Genomic DNA, 9,101 nt, shown 5'->3' with positions numbered 1-9,101 from the left:
TCCCTTATGATCTCTATCATTTAAAAGGAGAAATAGGGTGGGGGGGTAGATTATAGAGGATCCCCAAGATCATTCAAATGTAGAGTCATCCAAACCATACAGAGCTTCTCCAAAACAGGTCAACAGGACAGGAAAACAGGGGGTGCAAACAAAACCAACAACTACTGCTCATGCTACAGTGAGCAATGTATGGTTCTCAACTGAGGGAACACTTGCTGTACTTTTATATTATTCATATAAATCTCCTGAAATAATCCAGCTTTCTGTCATGTTTTAGTTTAGTTTAGCCTTCTCCCTCCTCCCCACCCCAGGTTCTACTAGAGTTTGAACTTAGAGCTTATTTGGCTTGCTTGGCTGACCTACTTAAGTCATGCCTCCATTTTGCCTACATCTGGCATTTTGTTAATTGGGGATGGAGACTCAGAGAGTTTTCTGTTATGGCTGGCATAGAACTGTGATCTCCTGGATCTCAGCCTTCTGAGTAGCTAGGTTTACAAATGTGTACCATTAGCACAAAGGCTAGTATCAGGCTTTAGTTTCTTAATTTAATTATGGTCCCCAGGCATTTTAATATCCAAATTGCTATGTGAGAGCGACTAACTTTTCATTATAGCATAGGACCCAATTTTGGGGTTAGAATATTGTCAACCATAATTCTCATTATCAATAAACATTGCCAGCCAATGTAGGTGACCTGTAGATAGGGCCTCCTGTCAATGGCATTGTATGTCCTCTCTTACACACTAAACCTCCCAGAGAGGGCACCTACTTCTCAGTGACAGCTCAATGGTGTTGACTCCTGGAGTAGCTCAAGATCTGACAGTTGGTCTTATTGCTTCACAAGTGTGTGTGGGAAGAGAATGAGGGAAAGCAGGGCGAGAAGGAATGACCTGCTTTACTGATGGCCCAAGACTGACTCATTGTGCAAGGGGCAATACCCACACTCTTGAACTAGATACTGTCTATATCCTGAACACCTGAAATGAGACCAGAATTTACCACAATAAACCTTTGGAATCTAAGTGCTGTGTTGTTCCAAGTTTACCAAGAAATGTTATTTACCTTGTACTCAGGCCAACTGTGTGGCTTGGCTTTCAACATAACAGCTTGCTAACCCTCCACCTCTAGGATGACCCAGTTCATGTACAAACAATATATTTGCCTCAAAAACACTAACCTTCATGGAAACCAGCTGTTCATTCACAAAAATCAAGAGAAGGGAAAGACAGATAGTGCTAAACTGGCTGGGAGGCAGGAGACAAAACAGTGAGGTAGAGTTTGTCCCTGAGCATGTATTATACATAAAGTTAAGGCCTCAGCCATAGATTATGTTTCAAAAGCCAAACAAAATGTCAGGTGAGTCTTTCGGATTCCTAAGACATTTAGTGGCTTCTAACATAGCTTTTTGGGGACCAGGAGCGTGGGCTAGTAGTAGAGTGCTTGTCTCACATGTATGAAGCCCCTGGGTTCAATTCCTCAGTACCACATACACAAAAAAGGCTAGAAGTGGTATTGTAGCTCAAGTGGTAGAGTGCTAGCCTTGAGAAAGCCCAAGATAGTGCCCACGCCCTTGAGTTCAAGCCCCAGAACTGGAAAAAAAAATTGAATATATCCATCCTTTAAATTTTTTTTCTTGTGCCAATATTGGAGTTTGAACACAGGTCCTGGGTACTGTCCTTTGCACAAGAATAACCCTCTACCATTTGTACTCTGACTAGTTTTGGTGCTTTACTGGAGCTAAGACTCACAATTTTCCTACTGTGATCCTCAGATCTCAGCCTCCGGAGTCACTGGTGCTCAGCTAACACATCAGTCATTATTTGAGAAGCCAGGTGCTAGTGGTTCATACCTGTAATCCTAGCTACTCGGGAGGCTAAGATCTGAGGATCACAGTTCAAAGCCAGCCTAAGCATGAAAGTCCATGAGACCCCTATCTCGAAAAGTGGCACTGTGACTCAAGTGGTAGAGCCCTAACCTTGAGTTGAAGAGATCAGGGACAGCACCCAGGCCCAGAGTTCAAGCCCAATGACCAACAACAACAACAAACTATTTTAGAAGTGAGCCAAGAATTTGGCCTGATAGTAGAATGCTTGCCCAACATACATGAAGACCCAGGTTCAATTCCTTGGTACCACATACATAAAAAATAAATGCAGGAAGTGGTGCTGTGGCTCAAGTGGTAGAGCCCTATCTTTGAGAAAGCCCAAGGACAGTGCTCAGCCACAAGTTCAAGCCCCAGGACTGGGGGAGGGAGGAGTGAAGCTTTTTTTTTCTCCTGCAGTTGGTATTTTATCCACTAGGTTGAACTTCTTCTCAATCAATGACTTTGTACCTACTTCTGCATCATTCTCTTTCCTTCAAAGCCTGATTCACCAATTCAGTATAGTTTCTGGCAGTCAGGAGAGTGCATTCAGATGATTTTGTATCCATGATAGAAAAGTACAGATGAGGACATGGCTCAACTTATGCCTAACATGCATAAAGCCCTGGGTTCAGTTCCCTAGTACTAACATAAATAGAAAAGGCTGGAAGTGGAGCTGTGGTTCAAGTGACAGAGCTCTAGTCCTCAGGACAGAAAGGCTCAGGGACAGAACCCAGGCCCTGAGTTCAAGCCCCAAAACCAAAAAAAAAAAAAAAAAAAAAAAGAGCAAGTAGATGAAACTAGAGCAAATCATGTTGAGCTAGGTAAGTCAAGGCCAAAGGAACAAAAGGCTCATACTCTCCTTGCTATTTGAATATTAGATCCAAACAGTGCAAAGGCGGTGACTCAATATTCAGGTACCCAAGGTTATTGACATGGTCTTAGAGATACAAATACATAGACATAAAAATCTATGATGGGCTATATAGACATGTTATATTATATAGATTGATGTGTATCTATGACATACAAACTCTCAGCTTAATTTTAATTATGTTCTAAAATCTATGTGCCAGTGATTGCATATAGACTCCCTTCTTGAATACTTATTAAACATGTCATTTGAAATGTGATATAAAAACCAGTGTTAATTTGAAATGATGTAAAAATCAGTGTTAATAAAATCTTAAAAAAAGTACAACTAGGGGCCGGGAGTTTGGCCTAGTGGTAGAGTGCTTGCCTAGCATGCACGAAGACCCAGGTTCGATTCCTCGGTACCACATACATAGAAAAAAAAAGCTGGAAGTGGTGATGAGGCTCAGGTGGTAGAGTGCTAATCCTTGAGAAAGTCCAAAGACAGTGCTCAGGCCCTGAGCCCAATCCCAGGACTGGCAAAAAAAAAAAAAAAACGTACAACTATTAAATACAATACATTCCACTCTATCAGTCATAGAAGTGGCTGAATGCATATATGTATATATACAACCATAAATATATTTATACATATATTTATATATTATAGAGATAATTGTTATATATTATGAATATATTACAAAAATATATCTATAAAATACTATCACACACACACACACACACACACACACGCGCGCGCGCGCGCGTGCGCGCCCCAGCCTCTTAAGTTAGATTTCTGAACAAATCACTTCTGGGTGCCAGCTTAGCACTAAATCAAGGAAGGCATGGCATTATTTCCAACATTTTGCTATCATATTCTTAAGCAAATAGTTGCTTTACTAGAATGGAAACTTTGGCCCTACTGCTCCCGGATTCCAGAATTAACACAGCATGTATTTCACAATATTTGTCTAGTACTTTTCTGTTGAATGGAGACACACCCATGAATTGACTTCTGCAGGTGATCTAAACAAATCTTGTCAAAATGTGTTAAATAATAGAAGGGAAGAGAAGCAGATCTATCTCAAGATCAAAGAGCAAGTTACATTACCTTGAGGAGTATGCAAACACATCAGTGTATGTAGCGTAAAAAACAAGTTTTTTTTTTGTTTGTTTGTTTGTTTTGCCAGTCCTGGGCTTGAGCTCAGGGTCTGAGCCCTGTCCTTGTACTTTCTCAAGGCTAGAGCTCTGCCACTTGAGCCTCGGCACTACTTCTGGCCTTTTTTTATGTGTGTGGTACCAAGGAATTAAGCTTGGGTCTTCATGCATGCTTAGGTAAGCACTCTACCACTAGGACAAACTCCCAGCCCAGATAAGGTTTTATTTAAGAGCTGGAGGCCAATTTCAAAAGGCTATCTTTCAAAATAGTGCCAAGAGTCCCGAGTTGCATTCTGAAATCGAAACATGCACTTCCCTTTTGATATGCTGTCTATGTTTGGGAGTTGTAAATACAAAAAGAGTTGTACATGAGTCCAGATATACCATTTCCCATTTAAAGCCTAGATTACTGCTGCACTGGATCAGGATGATCAGTGGATCACAGAATCTTCATGCCCCAAGCAGGTGACAGGTTGTCCTGATACAGAAAATGAGATGGGTAGAATCATGTCATCTAAACAAGTGGAGGGCAAAGACTGCCCTCTATTGGTAGAGGACAACCACAATGTAGTCAAGATGAGTACTTTGAATAGTCTTTATCAGAAAACCAAAGTAATTAGTGATAAACCTCAGCATCTCACTGCAAGGTTCCAAATTTTACCTACTTCTTTTTATTCAAGAGGCTGAGATCTAAGGATCATGGTTCAAAGCTAGAACAGGCATGAAAGTCCATGAGGTACATATCTCCAATTAACCACCAGAAAACTGGAAGTGGTGGTATGGCTTAACATGGTTACAGCACTAGCCTTGAGCTGAAGAGCTCAGGGATAGTGCCCAGGCCTAGAGCTCAAGTCCAATGACCAACAAAAATAAATAAATAAATAAACATCAAATGTTAAGAGTGCCAACAACTCAAAGCAGACCTGGTTCATACCCTTGTACTTTAGCCCACTGCAGAATCACATCAAATCTCCTCTTACCTGAACTTACCTTTTGCAATGCTGGAGAACCAATAAACATCACGCTAATCTTTACTGCTGTTAAGTGAATTCAGCATGGAAGTAGAAACTCCATGAACTAGAAAGCGCTATACAATTACTATATACTATAGTTAGGGACAGCAGTCAAGGTAGCACCAAATGTGATTTATCTTTCGGTATCAGTTGCTTACCCACACAATGGTCTTTGAAATGTCTTAAACCAGCTGCCTTCAACATTGTACAGAATATGGCAAGTTAACCATAAAACACCCACAGTGTAAAGAAAAGTGAATGGCTGACATTCTCCTGAAGTCAACTTAGACATGGACAAACACCTATTTAGTAAAGATACCTAGTCATTGACAGATAATTGCATGTCAATGATGCTAGCATGCAAATAAAGGAGGCAGAATGGAAACAGTTTAAGATGAAAAAGCTATAATATCAGTTTAATTCCAAAGAGGGATTATGTCCCATGCTTCCCATTCTAATACTTAACTCTAAACTGCAAGAGAGTTTTCCCTCAAAGTTGGCAATCAGAATCAGATGTGTAGGTCAGTATCATAAGAAGTACACAGAGCACACATATGGGTTATAAAAGCCCTTTTATAAAGCCATTTTTAAACAAAACAAAAAAAGTTTACAAAATAAAAAAAAGGATACAGAAAAAGAATAACTTGCTCCATGTCCCCAAAAGAGGGAGGAAAAAATAAAGGGGACAATGTCAACATGCTCAACAATAATGGGTTCTTTTTCTTTTTAATACAAAATACAAGCAAAGGATACACATAGTTAAAACAAAGCTCAGGAGCAGACACATAGTCCTAGAAACCTTTCAATAAAAGCAAAGCAGGAATTTGTTTTGTTTATGCAGATACATACAGAGTGGGATATGTAAAAATTAAGTATCACAAAAGATCATCACACAAATTCTACCAATTCATGTTGTATCTATAATTCACGAACATGGTTAACAAAATCATGTTCACTTCAACCCCATTTCATTTAAATTAAAGGGAAAAAAAAAAACCTTTTAAATAAAGCGGTTACATTCAAACTTTAACTTCCTTAGTACCATGCTGCAGATTTCAGCACTGTTAAGGTATTGCAAGAATGCCCAACCCTCCGGTGTCTGATCATGTATCTAGTGACATGGCAGGATGAATGAAGAGAGGCCTGGTTTTAGCCATGGACTAATGAATTAATATAGTTAAGCAGGTTCCTCTTTTACCCTTCCTGCTTACAACAGAAAGGATTAGGGACTAAAACAAGACTGGGAGTTTTAGAGCTGGCATAATGCAGACTAAAAGATGAATCAAGGCAAACTATTGAGAACTTGGCTGCTGCTTAACCTGGTAAGTCATAGTCTTTCCTTAAGTCTCACAGGAATTAGGTGTAAAGGTTTGCTGCAACACGTTCACGGTAAACAGACTTAAGTAGAGCTCTTATTTACAAATCTTGTAACAAATACTTCTGGAGGAAAAAAAAAAGATTCACTAATTTTCAGAAGACAAAGGTTTAATTGCCAGACATATACAAATGCACTCACACACACACCCATACCCATACAATACTTCAGGGGTTTTTACACGTTATTTTAGGGCATAAACTGAGTACTACACACCCCATCAAAAAAGGAACAACAAAACAAAATCCCAATTTTACCCTCCCTCCCATAATCTAGAAAACCCTCCCTCAGCCCTGATGTACAAAGTGTCCGTACAACGGTGGTGTTCCACCAGCCACAAGGGGCATACTCATACAGGTGTCACCAGTTCTGCCACTCTACTGGCATGGCTACAGGCAGGTATATGGATGGGACTTTCCCCAATAGTGGTTATCACAATCAGCACCACTGTGATTTGCTTTGAACAAAAGTAAAATTTATGAATTTTATATTAAAAAGGAATTTTGTGTTGAGTTTATCCAAGCCAAAGGGAAAATTAGGTGAAACAGACACATGATGGTCTAAGACACAAACAATAAACCACCTCTTGATTTTCAAGTAAACTCAGTTTCATCCACAGAGAAAAGGGTAAAATTCTACCCTCCAGAGCAAATAACTTGCTTTAATTTTTCTTACCCTTTGTTAGGAAATCTGTATTACTTCTATTTAGGTAGGATAACTCAGCAAATGACATAGAGACCACAGCACATATTTTGTCCTTCGTTTCCAGACTCCTAAGGTGGGAGATTTTTTCTTTTCAGTGTGATCATTGGCAATGAAGGCAAAGAAAGATTGGGCGCTTATTTCAGAAGCAACAGTGGCCTATGACCTTTGCTGATACCTTTCCTGTAGCTCTTGCCTTTCTAATATTCTCACGGTAGCGCTAAAACTGAAGTTTGCTTAAAGAAAAGCACTAGTTCCTGCCCCAGGTTACTTGAATGTTTATAGACATAGAAAGAACTATTAGAAGTGTCAAATTTGGTTCAGTTGACAGGATCTGATCATATCTATAACATCAAATTCATCTGAATTGTTAACTGCAAGAAAATGCTATTTGAATTAGTTCTAATAAGTAGTGAACTGAGATGGAACTGGGAAAGCAATATTATGAGGGAAAAAAAGTGGTAGAGTGCTTGCCTAGCATGAAGTCCTGGGTTCAATTCTTCAGTGCCACATAAACAGAAAAGGCTGGAAGTAGTGCTATGGCTCAAGTGGTAGAGTGCTAGCCTTGAGCAAAAGAAGCTAGGGACAGTGTCCAGACCCTGAGCTTAGGCCCTAGAATGAGAGAGGGGAGAACAAGAGCTAAACTACTATTTAAGATGAAATTATTTCCTCTCACTGCCTTCCCAAAGAGGAAGGCATGGAGGTGTTTTACCAAGTGGACATATCTACCATCATTGTAATTAAATTCTGTGGGCTTACTCCCAATTTTGATCTGAGATGAGGGCTAAAAACCAGCAGTAACTTGGAGAAGACAGATACTACCTATTTCTAGCTGGGGGAGGGAAGGCTAGAAAGAACCATAAGAACTAGAACGTAGTGTCAAACAGGCATAGCTGTTGAAATCTTCATTATAAGAGGTAAATCTAGCAGAGATATCTTAGAGGGAGGGTTCAGATAATACAAACAAGCACCTCCAAAGTTAATGTCTCACTTCCTGAGCACTGCAAACTAAGCCAGCAAATGCTACTGTCACTTCACCATAGGCACATTAGAAAAACAGGGAGTTATGGGAGGTGCCAATGGCTAGTCACTTACTGGCTTATAGCTGTAATGCTTCAGACCTGATTAAGCACCTAATTCCAGTTTAGTCACATAACTGTCCTATTTGCATGCATGATTTGAGGGGAAGACTAACAGTATTTTAAGCCATCAATAAGTAGAGAAAACAAAAGTCATTCAGACCTTAAGGACACAGATCTTTGGGTCTAGACTAGTAAAAAGAGAATATATATATATGTAATGAATTTTAAAAGGGACCCAAAACAAAAAGCCCAATCAAATACAAACAAGTAACTTAGAAGACACGATTGCTTCTGAAGTATATATACGTGTCACAGAGATGGTGGTATATATTAATGTATTAAAGTGTTCCATCAAGCTTCATGACACAGCCTTAAAAAAAAAAAAGCCCAATTATTACTAGAAAAGTAAAACTTAGTTGTAAAGCCCCCAGAACTAGAAGTGCCTAGTAGAAACACTCATGAGTCTTTATAAACACAAAGGTTTCTGTTGTTGTTAGAAATGGTTTATCTGACAAATCCATTAGAACACAGTAATTCATTATAGAGTTCAAAACTCTCAATTCAACCATCATGTTTAGATAATAACGTAAGTGCAACTATGTTCAAGTCTTGTCTTACCCATCTTTAACATGGTGCAACAATTTCTATGCCATTCAGTATTTTTGTTTTTAAAAATCAGAGTTTTTATGTTTCCTAAATTGTTTTAAAAGTCAGAGTAAAAATACTCTTTTAAAGAACCTTCTGTCCTAGAACACCTACAAAGGAAGCCACATGTCAACCCATGTTGTCCCTTAAAACACAAAAAAGAAAACTATAAAAGTGGGATACTGAGGAAGCAACTCCACACTAAATGCAAGTAAAATACAGATATTAGGCTTCACTAAATTTCAACTTACTGGCTTACTAGGATCCCTAAACTCTGTTCCCAAGTAGCTCATGCTGTAAAACATGGAGGATCAAACCTACAGGAACTATCTCCTGCTTACCTAGGGCACATAAAAAATGCTATCAATGGCACAAGGCACCCTAAAATACATTTTATACTCTTTAGTTTGTCT

This window comes from Megascapheus bottae, chromosome 10 (genome assembly GCF_031878675.1).
Source record: "Megascapheus bottae isolate mThoBot1 chromosome 10, mThoBot2.hap1, whole genome shotgun sequence".
NCBI classification, from domain to species: Eukaryota; Metazoa; Chordata; class Mammalia; order Rodentia; family Geomyidae; genus Megascapheus; species Megascapheus bottae.
This window is presented reverse-complemented; position numbering follows the sequence as displayed.